The sequence below is a fragment of the Dendrobium catenatum genome, unplaced genomic scaffold (genome assembly GCF_001605985.2).
Source record: "Dendrobium catenatum unplaced genomic scaffold, ASM160598v2 fragScaff_scaffold_1557, whole genome shotgun sequence".
NCBI classification, from domain to species: domain Eukaryota; kingdom Viridiplantae; phylum Streptophyta; class Magnoliopsida; order Asparagales; family Orchidaceae; genus Dendrobium; species Dendrobium catenatum.
In genome coordinates, this window is record NW_021320019.1 from 2,646,401 (window position 1) to 2,662,650 (window position 16,250).

At 36.3% G+C, this 16,250-nt stretch overlaps 1 long non-coding RNA gene across 1 annotated transcript; it reads left to right on the top strand.

The window, feature by feature from the left end:
• Positions 1–4,464: 4,464 nt before the first annotated feature.
• On the top strand, positions 4,465–10,673 carry LOC114581136. The gene is made up of 3 exons (XR_003702967.1): positions 4,465–4,886; positions 9,527–9,778; positions 10,442–10,673. It is a non-coding gene; the product is annotated as an uncharacterized LOC114581136 (long non-coding RNA).
• Positions 10,674–16,250: the final 5,577 nt, after the last annotated feature.

Genomic DNA, 16,250 nt, shown 5'->3' on the forward strand with positions numbered 1-16,250 from the left:
GTTAGAGGAGGTAGTCGACCCAACTTGACAGAAGGATCCTTGTCGGCAGCCATGGGTTGCTTCGTCTAAGAGGACCTTGTAGACTGGGGTTGAATGTTTGTCTAAGGGGACAAATTTGAATCCACCTTAGCTTGCAGAGAGCTTTGTGCCCTATCGATTATGTCCTTTTGATTCATATCTCAAGGATTTGATGCCAATAAGGAACATAACGGCGCTGGCCATAACCGGTATTTCGTGGTGCCATTTGACGGCAAAACCATTTGGTTCAGAGGGCCCCGGGTCATAACCGTTTACCTGCAGTGCCATTTAGTGGAGAAACTACTGGTTAGAGGACACGTACCACGTCCTTACTAGCAGGAGATTGTCTTGAGAATGGATCCTAGTGATATTTTCGACTAGGCATTTAGCTCTTTTGTGAGCTGAGGTAAATTTGATTTGTCCGCCCCGGCAAACTGTTGCGGAGGACGGATGGATTTTACTTTAAGTGTTTGATGGATTTATTTCAATTTTAAATATTTTTGGATTTTAGGATTATCTTGGAATTTTTCTAGAATTTTGGGTGGATCCTTGGATTTTGCGGATTTTTGGATTTTTGTGGATATTTGGGTGGAGCTTTGGAATATTTGAAATAAAACTTTAAATATTTGAGAGATATTTGAAAATATTTGGGAACCCTTCGGTTAAGATCTGCATTCAACACGGCCATCATCGGGGTGTTTGGGGTTATTTCTCTTTTGTTGATTGAACCCTGTCAACTCGACCAGGCTATTGATCGAAGATTGGGTTTCGTAGGCTTCGTGCCTTTTGATAGTAAATTCTCATTGTTATAAGCATTGAAGGCCTAATATGAATATATTAAGACAAATATGACGGACGCCACAATCGTATATTTATTTGTTGGTTCGAACCCTGTTGGCTTCTATTGACCCGTATAGAAGGATCGATTTCGAACCTGAATTCACTTGTCAACCTGCGAAGCATCCCTAGAGGTCACGTGTGTACCAATAACATGCTCGTCGGGGCCCATGCGGGTTGAGAATATATTTCCCCCTTTAGTATACCTATGTGTATACAATTTATAGTGCACGTGCGGGGGTATCTTTAGAATATTTATAGACGCCTTCTGTCCGCTTGCATAGAAGTTGCGGATCCGATGGCATGTCGTAGCAGCTTCTGAATTTAATGGTTCGCTACTTTATACAGGTAGACTGTCGTGCACTATTTGTTGGTTTCTGCAGGTGGATCGTAGTGCACTAACGAATCTCCTGTTTTGGATTGTATGAGCTTGCACTTGTCGTAGTCTTCATTCATTTTGTTGTGGTCTTTGATCTTTCCAATACATCCGCTACTACTACATGTAGGTAGGTAGATGTCTTCCTTCTCAGACTGAAATTAACTTCAGGATACTGCATTTACTGAAGTCCTTCTGCATCTACCCATAAGTGACATATTATACATACATCCATATTTATAAAGAGAATGTATGTATTGCAGATCTTTTTGTTGTATATAAGAGATTTTGCATTTATCACAGTTCTTGTATATTTGTCTGTAGATAGTGTATTGTGTATAAGAAGGGTCTTATACAACAACTTGAAGGAGTTTGCATTTGTTGTAGCGCTTTAATATTTGTTCGTAGATGGTACTTGATGTGTTGTAAGTCTCCTACGACGTGTCTTCTGTGATGACCCATAAGCTTTTTTGCATTTAATGCATTCCTTATGCATTTTGCTATTTTATGTCTGTCTGCAGGAAACTTCATTCTACTGATTGATAGATTATTGCATTTGCATATGTATCATCCGGCATTTGCTTGTAGATAGCATGTGGCACTCTGCTATAGTGTACTTATTTGTAGTTGTGTGAAATAGTTGCCATCATATTTATGCTTGCTTGATAACTATCATTAGTTGTTCACTATCATCTGCAAATAAATTGTGCATCTCATTGGAGATATACACATATACATTGTGTTATCTTTAGTCATGAGTAAATGATACCATGCCAATCCACTAATTAATAAATTTCATACATGTCCAATATTCTATTGGAAGGATTGCATTATCATTCAAATGATACTCTAAAGTCATCATATGATGGCTTTATGATCAAACATATCTTCAAAATCTTGTATTCCTTATAAACAAGTTACTTTCATCATTGTTCTCAAAAGTTCATTGTAATTTGTATGATGAATGTAGCTTATTCATCAATATTTTCATTTTGATTGCAACAATTCTTTGCAACTCAATTGCTATTTTCATGCCAAAGTTTGCAAATCACTTATGTATAGCTTTTTTCTCTTGTAGACAAGTTATACTCCTTGCCTCCAAACATTATTTGCAACATGCATGAGGATTCCGCATAATCTTTTATTTGTTTATGAGTAAATTAAATTCATTAAGATTTTAAAACAAGTCTCATGTTTCCAAATCAAGCTTGAATTAATATTCAATTTGTTTCATTTGAGTTTGAATTTTGCAAGCACACTTGAGTTCAAATCAAGTCCCTTTCATTGTTCAAGTTCAAGTTCATGTCCATTTTGCTTGACTCAAATCAAGTCCAAGTATAGTTTGTCATGTCAAGTCCAAAATCATTTTTAAGTTTAAATCATTTGAGTTAATCAAGTTCATATTAATTATTTAAATATTATGTCATTTTGCATTTTTTTCAAGTTCAAGTCCAAGTGCAAGTCCGAGTTCAAGCCCCAGTCCAAGTGCAAGTTCCAGTCTGAGTTCAAGTTCAGTTCAGGCTTAAGATGAGCCTCTTCCCTTCATTCGAGTCCCCTGTAGTCCTTGCAAATGCAAATTAATGTCCAAATTGTTCAAATTATGATTTGAGTTTGAGTTCACTTAAGTCCAAATAAAGCATCATGTTCACCCGAAATTTCGGCAGCCTCCCGACGTCTCCCCCGTTTAGGGGCAAACTACGAGAAACTGAGCCTTTCCCACCACGCTAAGAAAAGCGTGCATGGTAGATGCCCTCTTTCGAGGACATCGCGGCCGTGTATTTTTTTTTTATCCCCCACCACGCTAAGAAAAGCGTGCATGGGCATTTTGTGAAAAAAGTTATTATATTTATTTTTTTTTAAAACATTTTGCAAGAAAAAAAAACAGTTATTTCCCCGCAAGCGGGTACTTATGAGTATCCCTCCTTCGTCGTACGCGTCGCACGGGTTCCCATCCCACCATGCTAAGAAAAGCGTGCATAGGCGGTTTTTCGGTGCGCTACGAACTCCGAAGAAGAGATTTGGAATCGAGGATCGCTCGCCTACCTTATCATGGGTGTCACGCCGGTTGCCCCTCCCACCACGCTAAGAAAAGCGTGTATAGGCAGACCACCGACTCGACACGCATGTCGATGTAAGAGAACAAAAAATGGTTCGAAAATCGAGACAAAATTTTCTTTTCTTTCTCTTTTCTTTTTTTTTTGTTTCTCCCCTTTTTTTTGATTCTCCCCTTTTTTTTGTTTGGAGAAATCTTCTTTTCTTTCTCTCTTCTTTTTTTTTTGAAACTTCTTTTCTCTTTTTTTTTTATTTTTCTTTTTGTATATATATATATATATATATAAGCCATAACATTTACTTACATATATTCACTACTAATAATGACAATCTTTACTACTATAAACAATTACATTTATCACTGTTTTATCAATATAATAAAAGCAGTAATAACTACTGATGCGTATGCAAGAATATGATTTAATGAAACTTACATCAAAGATTAAATTTTTAGCCTGCAGTGTAAGCTTGAATGATTATGAATATGTGGTTGCAGGAATTGCAAGAAGAATTACCATTTGCACTTCTAAATATGTATATAATTATCTCAACGCTTAAAAAAAAATCTAAACCTTTTATCTGTCCAAACTTTCTTCTATGGATTTCTTTATACTCATGTTGTCAGGTAAAAGAAAACTTTTTTTTGGGGTAATAAAATATAAAAGAAAACTTGGTCTAGTCCTGAACTCGCATTGATTTACTGGATCCAAAAGAGAAGTTCTCTAATACTCATTCCATTCCTTCAACACTTCTGTTGGCATGCATAAAATTAAAAAAAAAAAAAAAAATAGCATGCAAGCTTTTGTCCCATCACCTCTACTTTAAGTGCAACCTCTTTTTTTTATGATTTTGCTTTCTCCAAGTATTGTTTAATACTTATATCTTGCATGACACGTTTCTCATAAGGACCAACCAATTTCTTTACCTGGAGAGAGAGTATTTCTCCAAAATTGTTTGTCCTTTTCTTTTTTTTTTTTTAATAAAAAGTTGACGTAAAGTAAATTTGATTTGTGAAATTTACTTGGCTTTGCCGAGAAAGAAAAAAAAAGCATGGAAATAAACTAAAAAATATATATACTGTGCCCCCCTTTTTTTTTTTTTTTTTTTCACATGGCTGTCAGGAATCTCTTTACCTTTTCTCTTGCTTAAAGTAGGGATGAAGCAGGCTAATCAGAGACAGAAGTTCGGCTTGTGAAAACTAGTTGCGCGTTGTGAGCACTTCCCTGGCTTGGAACGCAGAGGAGCTGTGTGCGTTTACACAGAGGCTGAACGGTGTTGCTCAGTTGCTGAGGTGAGGTCGGCGTTTGAAGAAGAGGGGATTTCACGGCTTGGACGAGAGGTGGGAGGCGAAGGCAGAGGTGTGGACGTCTTGATTGGAACCGTGAGAGTCTAGAAAGAAACTTGCGAATAAAAAACAGACGTTCACCTAGAGCTTGCGTGCATGGGAGAGGGAATAGTAGTAAAAAAAACTAAAGCTCTCTTCAGCCTTATTTTAACGAAGGAACTGTGCACTCGGCGAGGCAAAGTCCGCTCAATATTTCGCTTCAGCGGGAATTACGGGATTTAATCCAAATTCAGAGAAGAAAATCCGAAGAGATACGAGGTGAGATTAATGAGATTTAACGTTTCATTTGACTCCTGTCCATTTGATTTTTTTTGTATATAGATTTTTTTTTGTATATATATTTTTAATCAAAATAATGCAAGGTCAATATCATGCTATTATTTGTCCACTTGAAATGATATCTACATGACACTTCGTCAGAATTTTTTGAATTTGCGCAGCTCCTCGATTTGTGTGCATATCACATCGAAATATGTGTAATCACCTGGTTTAGCATGTCAAATTTGTCGAACATAAACATTAGGCAAATTGGGAGTGTATTTAGGGTATTGCTGATGTTCAGGTCGTAATGGCGCAGTCCGTTTAGCCATCGGACACCGTTTGGGCGACGACGAGGCTTAATTCCCTCGAAGTGCGTGATGTCTCGATTTGCGCTCAAAACTTCATTCAAACAAATTGGCACTATATTCATAATATTGACGGTGTTCCGGACCCAATGACGCAGTTTGTTTTGCAATAGGACGTCATTCGAGCATGTTCGAGGCATCGTTTCCTTCGTAGCGCATGCCTTCGTAACATATTTGAGCCGCCTTTGAAAATTTTTTAACACTTTAGACGATCCAAATTTATTAAATAAGATGTATATTCTGAATGTCGGGGATGTTCCGGACGCAACGACTCTGTCCGTTTGTCAATTGGATGTCGTCCGAGCGTCTTCGAGGGCTCATTTCTGTCGTAGCGCAGGCCTTTACATCATATTTGAGCCGCCTTTGAAATTTTTCAACTCTTCAGACGATCCAAATTTATTAAATAAGATGTATATTCTGAATTTCGGGGATGTTCCGGATGCAACGACTCTTTCCGTTTGTCAATTGGATGTCGTCCGAGCGTCTTCGAGGGCTCATTTTCATCGTAGCGCAGGCCTTTATATCATTTTTTTTTTGCCTAGGAATCCACGACACTATTGATGACCTTTGCGACAAATGGAGATCTAAAAAGCGTTTCAATCATCTTTCTAGCGGTGGATCTTAATCTTTTAATAATCATTAGGATTCTTCTTATCAGCAAATGCATGAGGGTTGATGAGCTTCTGCACTGACCTTTCCCCAAGCCCTCTAATCTAGATACTTTCGCCTTCTTTTTTAATGACCATTGCAATCATCATTGCAGATGAGCCCATTCAAGTTGTCACCAAAATTCTAATAACCAAACCCCATAAGTCAAAGAGACGAGCACCTTCTCCCTTTTACCTTTATCTTGCTTCTCATCATCCTCCCAAAATGTCATCCAGCACAAGCAAGAACTTTTTGGACATGATTTCAGTCCAAAGGCTATCCTAACGTGCCTTAAGCATCTCCAAAGGAGGTCTCTCCTTCTTAAGAGATTCCAACATATGTGCAATGACTTTTTTCACATCAAAGTTGTTGGAAACACAAACCTACATTTTAAAGTATAATTCCTTTGTCATTCAATTTTCATAAACAGGTTGTAAGAGCGTTGTCTTGCACATACCACCACCATGGCCCATTATAAATAGAAGAGAAATATTTCTGTACAAATCAGCCCCCATTAATAGAAACTTGGTGTTTGTCATTTAATTTGCTTCATCGACTAGTGCATAATCAAATTTAATGCAATCCATACTCAAACTGAATCCTTCTTTATCAAATTTAAGATTCGAGCTGGTTGTAGGGGTCAACATGACTATATACAGGATTTCTCTCTAATTTTTCTTAACAGAAATTGACACACCCATGCCAAGACAATCAAACAAATTTTAATGGTTTCCTGTTACTCATTAAAATAAATTACTTAGAACAAGTTATCAGGGGGAACAATTAAAATGATAGATAGCACATCAGAATTTTATTTTATTTTTTAATTATCTCATATTAGTAAATATAACGATTTCTATTTATGTTTGGAGATTTCTTCATAAGCTCATTCCTACCGATGAGAATCTGAGGAAAAGAGGGTTTAGCTTCCCCTCTAAATGTCAATGTTGTTTCCATGTTGAGAATATGCACCATGTCTTCATATCTGGTCCTGTTGCTGTTAAGGTTTGAATTTACTTTGAAGATATGTTTCACTTCAATTTTTTCTCTGTGAATTCCACTTTATATTCTCTTTTTGATTGTTGGCTGGTTAATGCTAAGGGGCATATTCGTAATGTTATTCCTTGTCTGATTCTTTGGTTTCTCTGGTTGGAACAGAATGATTCTCATTTTAATGGTGTGCCGATGGATTACAAGAGAATTATTCAAAAATTAAAGACAAAGTGTTTGCTCTTTTTTCTGTTTAGCTCCTTTAGTATAAAATTTTTAAGAATGCCTACTTTGTCTGTCATAACTTGGGTATTAATCTGGTGGTGGATAATTCCTTTATGATCACTAAATATACCTCGTGGACCAAACCTTCTAGTTTTGTTAAGCTAAATGTTGCTAGTGCTAATTTGGGTAATTCTTTTGGCTTTGGGGTGTTTTAAGGGATCACAGTGGCTTTTTTATCTGCAGTTTTGCTGGGCCTGTGGTCTTGGGTGATATCAATCTTGCTAATTTTGTTGGTGTGCTTCACGGCTTACAAGTTAATCTTAATTTAATTGATGTTGTGTTGGAAGCTGATTTTGATTTTAGGGTGCTCATGAGTTTGGATGACTTTAATTGCTCTTCGATTCTTTTTTATACTCTGAGGGATATTAGAGCTTCCCTTAACTTAGTGCATTGTAGTTTTTCCAATATCCTTACTAAGGCTAATGCGTGTGCCTATGGTTTGGCCTGTATTGGTTGTGATTTTAACACTATTAAGGAGTTGGATTTTTTCCAGCTTCCTCTTTTCATTAAGGGTCTTCTTAGACTGGACCGTCTAGGGTTGCCTTATGTTAATGATTAACCTGCTGTTCTCTTCTTTTTTCATCTGTTTGGCCTTTATCTCTGATCCTGGTTTTCTCCCGTGGTTGGTTGTTGGTGTTTTGCTCCGTAGCTGCTGTGAGGTGGATGCCTGGACCTCTTTTTGAATTATTGTGTTAGGCCATTGGTTTTTCTGTTTCCTGGATCTGTTCTTATTTTGCTAGGTGTTTTTTTCTTCCTTAGTGATATCTTACTGCAATTTGGATGTCTCGTTGTTCGATGGGTTGTGTACTGCTACTTCATGTTGCTTGCTCTTCAATGGCTTTGTTTTCCAGGGTCTCCCTGTTGGCCTTGGGGACCCTATGTTGATTTTTGGAGGGCTGGATGGGTTTACTATGAGTTCCCTTTGTGATTTTGCTGCCTCCGCTCCTGCTTGGTGGCCTGGCTTCATTCCTTGGAGGATGTTTTACGTTCCTTATACCACGGCTTACTGGATCTTCGTCTTTACTTTTATCTTATTTAAGCTTATTTATCATACTTTTTTGTTTTGTTTTTTTGTGGTCCTTGTGTTGTTTGTGCAGGATTTTTGTACAGGTCTTTTGGAATTTACTAGTTCTTCTGGGAAGCTGATTGTGCTTGTTTGTTTTTCTTATATATCTTCCCCATTTTTGGGTGCTTGTGCTTAAGTACCGTAGAATGTTACTAGGTTATCTTGTACTTTTATGAAGTAAGGACCCTGTGCTCTTAGTTTTTTTTTTTTTTTTGGCTTTTACTTTTGTAGCTCTCTGGAGCATAGTGAGCATGGGGTCCTTTTAACGACTTTGTAATCTTTTTCCCTGAATTAATGCGTAGGCCCCTCCGTGGGTTTTAACCAAAAAAAAAAAGACTTTTAACAGGGCACAATGGTGAAAGGGATTCATGTAGCCGACCCCACAATGGGATAAAGGCTGGATGTTGTTGTTGTTGTTGGTCAATAGTCAATTGAGTTAAGAATATCTAGTGAAAACATTCCCAAGGTACAATAAGAAGTAGCTATTTTTGTGAATGCGAGAAAGAAAACCTTGGGTTGGAAATTGATCTATGAAGGTTTTTTAGTTTGTTTTACAATAATTCTGTGGAAAATAAGCAAGGAAATTTTTTGAAAAAATATTGATAAAAAATTATGTTATTTCTACTGAATATTCAATTCTTCATTCCATCAAATTTGTTCGGCAGCTAATTATGAGAGTAAATCTGCAATTTCCATTATGATCATATGTTATCTCCTACACCATACTCATAAAAAGATAGGACCAACATCCATTTTTCTAGACAACAATAAGGGCACTTTCTCAACCTGCATCCATGACAGCTACCTTTTAAAAGTAGGAAGTATTTAGATAAGTCATTTATACCAGGTCATCCAAGCTTTTTATAAAATCACTTGATCATGAATTTAGCCACCCCTTGGCCCATTGCTATAAAGATAATGGGAAAAATCTCAAAATGGATAGGGTTATTAGAAATGGCATTATATCTGCCACAACCTAACCTAATGTTTTTTAAATATTAATTCAATTATCGTTGGAGATTATTACCCTAGTAGATAGCTTTTTCATGATGTTTCATCACAAATTCTTAATGATATATGATATATGACATATTTCAAGGATTATATTGGATCTATTGATACCACATTGACGCACTCATCTATGTTGAAGAACAGGATGCATATATATATATATATATATGGGACGATATCATTCTGGTTACCAAGCGCTTTAGCTTTCTTTCTTCTTCACTATATCTGTCGTTCAAGACTTCTGCTTGAAAGCTAACTGGAATTATATATAGTTGATTCATGTGAGGAAATCATGGATGTACATGCAGAACTGCTTCATAATACAGGAGAATGAGAGGCTTAAGAAGAAGGTTCAACTTCTCAACCCAAAGAATCAGGAATACTATGTAAGATCAAGCAAAATCACTCGAAATCTAGTCAAGCTTGAAGCAGCAACTCTAAGCGAAGCCGAAACAAAATGCTTGGCTTTGATGGTCAAGCCACCGGAAGATCAAACTGATAACTCAATCGCATTCAACTTGATGGTCAGAAATGCTCTTTTTTTTTTGATGTTTTGGGATTATTAGAAGCAGGTTCATGTGTATATGCTAGGAAAACTGAAGAAGCAGAGAAAAGCAAATATTAATTTCAACCAAATCTCACTATAAAAAATTTATGTTTTCTTTTAAGCAGTTGGCAATTGTGTTTTCTTATTTACGAAAACAACGTAACATCTTTAGTATTAGTTCTCACAAGGAAAAAAAGGAGAAAAAGGAATGATGAAGATCCTCCCCGTTTTATTTAATTTTTCAAAGCTCTCAGAAAAATCAAAGCATTATCGTTAAACGATAAGGAATCTTCAATCACTGTTTTCATCATCACTCCGCCCGTTATGATCACCACTTCTCCCGTTATGATCACCACATTTCGGGTTGAAGCAAGCATAGACTGGAACCATTCTTTCCTCCATGTTAGGCTGTATTGTACAAAGAAAAGAAAAATTAATAAAAAATTGTGCTGCTTACGTATAATCAATAAAGTCCTGAAAGTTTTATGAAGGAGCTTAATTATTGTTCATTGATTACTCTTTGATCAGAGGTTACAGATTTGTCTATTATTAGTCCCTATTTCATGGTTCTTTAACACATGGCATTAGCTGAAATAAAGAGGAGCTGACCACATAGATTTCTTTTTTTCGATGGCCACAGACAGGACATGAGACACCGTTTGCACGAGGAAGTGTTGGGTATTGGGGAGCATTCCGCAGAGGTATCTTGTCCTCATTTCTTTCATATCTCAACTCCAAGTTGTTTTCTGCATTCACCTGTATTTTATCAATTGAGCTATTTAATACATCTTAAATGAATATAATATGTATGTTTAAGACATGAGATATTAACATGTAAGCCTCTTTTATGAGTTATATATATATATATATGTGAGAAGCTACTAATGTAATATTTTCTCCAAATATAAATATCAAATGGTAATGAATTACAGTAGAACGGTAGAATGCATTCTATCATTTTACAAACTTTCTATTAATCAATTGAAATAATAAGTGTAAAACATAATAGAAAACTAAATGAAAGTTAGGGCTTGTTTGGGACAGTTGTATTGATGTTTTACGTTGGTTCGTGCGCATTAGAAGTCGAAATGAGTGAAACACCTTGCACTTCGCCACGACATTAGTGTCTTAGCTCTTTGCGCTTCCCGCGGGAAAGAGCGGATAGCAAAATGGGGAACTGCCTTTCTCGACCTCGACCCACCCCGACTTTAGTTCACTCCAAACTCCCCCCTACCGAAAAAAGTGCTAATGTTACCTCTTTCTTCTAGTAATGTGGAAGTCACCAACTCAGCTCACCCTTCATCACTCTCATGAGCAAATCGTTACCTTCAACATGGAAGAAAATGGCACAGTAGAGGCTGTGGCTCGCCGGCTGCTCGGGCTCTGTGTTTCATGTTCGTTATCCTAACTGTCACCTCTACTCTAAATTCATAAATAGGGCCCTGGTCGGTAACTTTTCCGGGCCGGCAGGATCGAGAAGTGGAAGTCAATTAGACAACAATTACAAATTTGTTTGGTTACTATTTTCTTGTTGATTTCTCACGATTCTAAAAAGTTTTTATGATGGAAAGCTATTTTTTGGCAATTTAAGTAGCTATGTTTCTTCCTCCACATACCCAATTTTATAAAACACAGTAGTCATCCCAAAACTATCACCCTCAGTCTCATGAGGGCCATTTCTAATTCTAATAATCATTAATAAAATTTGATCAATTATTTAATATAAGTGTAGGTGCCAGTTTGTTTGTTCTATAGGATTTCAAAAAGATAAAAATCAAATATGCTGAAAATCATTTATAGCTCAAATTAAAGTTGATGGTTTACTGCTCAAATTAAAGATGATGTTCATAGTAGTTCAAACACAGCTGATTCACCAAATTAAAATGCAGACTTTAGAAAATATTATTTTATTTATTTAGTATTTTTTATCTGTGAATTATTATGTTAAAAATTGATGACGTTTAGAAAGGCTTATGTACACTAACAAATTAAAAAAATTATCTAAATCATTAAGTTATTTTAGCAAATATATCTAAAACTGGTCTAATAATATAGTATGATATAGATTGAAATGTGCAAATGCTTATCAAAGCCATGCAAATCGATCAAATTAATCACATCAATCATATCAACTTATGGATCATATTGTACGAAATGAAAAGAGAAGAAAAATGAAAGACAAAAAAAATATGGGTGTTAGTTTTTAACACTAAGTCATTTGCCCTTCTCATGCTTTGATTCTCAACATTCAAATCTAGATTTGTGAGCTTTATATTTTTTTATTGAAAATGAGATTTCATATTTAAATTTGCATATCCTTTAAAGGGATATTATTAAGATTGATCTATTTTTTGCCTAAAATTATGGTACTGTTGTGAACTAAAGATTTATGTTTTTGCTAATGAGTATCTATACGTGGAGTTTTTATTGTGAGGCTTATCCATTATGAAAATATAGGGGGAGTGGATGTAGGTCTCACGGAAATTAAAACACAATATGTTAATGGATTGTTCTATGTTTTTATTTTTAAGCACTTTATTTTCTATTATTTTTTCCCATCACTTTTAGATAACCGTTAAACAATAGGTTAACATTCTAAAATTAACTTTATTTCTAAGACTAGCTCAAGGGAGCTAGATGGTTTAGAAATAGAAGATTGAGTTTACTGCATTAGCCAAGCATGCTTCGTGGATTATTAACACCTCTGTGGAGAAGTATAATAGATATCTAAGAGGTCTCTAGGTTGGTAAAAGGAAACCTACGGTGCCGTTTCATATTTTTGACTTTCTAGAGTTACTGAATAGCCCATTTGGTAAAGAATTATCTGAAAACTATTCAACAGTGATGGGTTTCTAGTAGGAAGAGATTTATGGGAGAGACTTCTAGGAGAAGATCCAATGGAAAGAAGAGTAGGTTTCGGCTAGGAGATTACTAGAAAGGCAATATCAGTGTTAGTGGAGTACATGTTTATCAAAGCTTTGGATAGAGACATCTTTGTTAGTTTTTTAGAGTGACTAGATAGTGCTTCTTCTTTTTTTTTTTTTTTTTTTTTTTGGGACATTTAGGCCATTTAAAGCAAACTCACACACACAACGCATACACAAATACTTGAACCTTGGACCTCTTAGTTGGAAGCCTAAGCTCTCAACCAATAGGCCAAGGAGAGTTGTGTAGATAGTGCTTCCATTGCAACCACACTTAGAATAAGGCGCCTAGTTGTCTGTATGTTGGATTTGATAGACATTTTGATGTGAAAGCAGAGAGCTATAAACAGTAGAAATATCGAAAGTAGTTTCAGCCCATGTTTTATCTTTAGGATCTTATATTTATAGTCTAGAAACTCACGTTACAAAAAGAAAGACTGTTCTAAACTACTGTGCATGAACATTTGTGGATTATGAACTAAGATTACTAAATTTTTGCTTATATTTATTGAAATAGGATGAAATTAGATGATTTGATATTAATTATATAATAAATTAAGTATAATTATATTAATTATATTTTGGTGCGTGATTGTTTGGAAGAATTGAATTATAACTAGTGGTCTATAAATGATTAGTAGACAAATATAAAGTAGATTTTTTTTTTTTTTGAAAGAAATGCTGCATTAGAAATGGAAAAAAAAAAAATTTATTTCAACTTACTTAATCAAATCTAACGAATCAAATTCATACTTCAAAAATTGAAAGAATGGAGGAATTTCAATGTTAGTTAGATCATGCCAAATAAAACTTTTGCTCAAAGCTAAATTAGCGCAATAATCCGCTAATTTACTACAATTTCTAGTAGTAAAACTAAAAGAAACTTGACTGAATTAATTAATGAAGGATAACTCATCTTCAATTGTTTCTTTATTCTTTAATCTCTTCAAAGCTTGTTGAAGAGTCTTGATGATGTTGAAGTTATATCCTTCAATAATAACACCTTATGCTTCCACCATTGTGGGCTCCGAAAATTCGGCTCCGGCCTCCCCGCCGCGCGATTTCTTTTTGTTTATTTCAGCGATGGAGTTTTAACGAACTAAGTTCCGGGGTAAATTTTGGAAGGCAGATGGGTTTGTAGATAAGACACTACCCAAAGATTTTGCCCTCATTTTGTGAGGACTTTATGATCTGAGTTCTGGTTTCCTATAGGCGCAAGCCCCTATAGTTAATTACCCCTCCCGATCACGAGAGAGAACTTTCGATTAAGGCTAGTCGTCAATCAGATACGTTGTATCCATAGATATATAGTACCAGGCATATAGTAGCAGCATAGGGTTTATTAAATTTGGAGAATTTGAGAATTTGGAGTATTGAAAGATTTGGAGATTTCATATTTAAAATAGAAACTTCACCATCTTGTACTTAAAGCGGATGGTGGGGGAATGGATGATGGACCCGATCAAGATCCCATGATTCCGTCGTCCCGGGCCATCGTGGTCCCTGGTCTACTTAGTCAGAGGAGGTAGTCGACCCAACCTGACAGAAGGATCCTTGTCGGCAGCCATGGGTTGCTTCGTCCAAGGGGACCTTGTAGACCTGGGTTAGATATTTGTCTAAGGGGACAAATTTGAATCCACCTTAGCTAATAGAGGGCTTTGTGTCCTATCGATCATATCCTATTGATTCATATCTCAATGATTTAACGCCACTAAGGAGCGTATTGGCTCTAGTCATAACCGCTATCTGTGGTGCAATTTGACGGGAAAACCACTCGGTTCAGAGGGCCCCGGGTCATAACAGTTTACCTGCAGTGCCATTTGGCGGCAAAACTGTCGGTTAGAGGACACGTACCACGTCCTTATTGGCAATAGATTGTTTGAGAATGGATCCTAGTGATATTTTTGACTAGGCATTTGGCTCTTTGTGAGCTAGAGTTTATTTGAATTTGTCCACCCCGGCAGACTGTTGTGGAGGGTGGATGAATTTTGTTTTAAGTGTTGATGGATAGTTTCTTTTTAAATATTTTTGGGATTTTTTGGGATTTTGGGTGGAGCTTTGGATTTTTTTGATTTTTATAGGTATTTAGATGGAATTTTGAGTATTTGGAATGACATTTGAAAAATATTTGTGAACCCCTCCGGTTGAGATAAGAAATCAACACGGCCATCATCGGGGTATTTGGGGGTTATTTTCCTTTAAATCTTGAACCTTGTCGACTCTGTCTGGCTGTCGACAGAGGATCGGGTTTCGTAGGCTTTATGCTTTTGAGAGTGAATTCTTTTGATTTTAGGCTTTGAAGGCCTATTATGAATGTATTAAAACAAATATTCCGGTCGCCACGACCACATATTTGCTTAATGGTTCGAACCCTGTCAACTCCTATTGATTCGTATAGAAGGATCAGGTTCGAATTTGAATTCACTTGTTGACCCGCGCAGCATCCCTAGATGTCACGTGTGTACCAATAACACGCTCGCCTAGGCCCATGCGGGTTTTATAATTATTTTCACCCCTTTTATTGTACCTATGTGTATACAATTTATAGTGCACGTGCAGAGGTATTCTTGGAATAGACGCCTTCTGTCTGCTTGTACGGATGTTGCAGATCCGGTGGAGTGGCGTAGCAGCTTCTAGATCAGTTGTTTGATGCTTTGTACAGGTAGATTGTCGTGCACTACTCGTTGCTTTCTGCAGGTAGATCGTAGTGCCCTAACTAATCTCCTGCCTTGGTTGTAGATGCCTACATTTGTTGAATCCCTTTTTAGCACTTTTGCTTGTGAATGTTGCCATGGGCACACAGTGGGTCTTCTACGGTAGCTCATAGAAGCTTGAATTTGTTTTAGTACTTCAGTACTTGTATGTAGAAGGTATGTTGGATGCGCGATCATTGTTCATCAAAAGGATTGCAAGCCTCAATAATCTTGTCCAGGTTAAAGTTCAAGCATTTGGTTGCATTGAAATTCACTCATTCTATAATAATTTGATTTGGTTTTCTTTCTAGAACTCGTATAGGAATTAGCGGGGGATTCCTTCATCAGACTCTATTGTGGGAAAACTGGTGTATCCATTTTTAATCAAATAGTATTGATTTTATAGAGCTGATATTTGCTTATAGATGGCATAAGCATTATTACATTTCTTTATATTCATCAAACTTGCGATTCTATTGTTTGAATCAGATTAGCATTACGAATCTTTTAACCCCCTTTGGAGTAGATCACAGCTTGCATGCTAACTTGCACTAACCATAGAAGGGCCACTATATTACAGGTTCCTTGATTTATACTTGTATGTGAATCACATCTGATGGATATTCCTTCCAAATGTGTAGATGACATGCATGTGTTTCATATGATGGCTGGTATTAATAGTATGATTGTTGTCCCTTCCATGAACCTCTTTGATCATTTATAGATATGCTACATTTCTTCATTCAATCCCTAGCATTTATATTGATATGATGGAGTATTTGCTAAGTTAAAGCCCTCATTCCATAATTGAGCTCAAATTCTCTTGTATTAA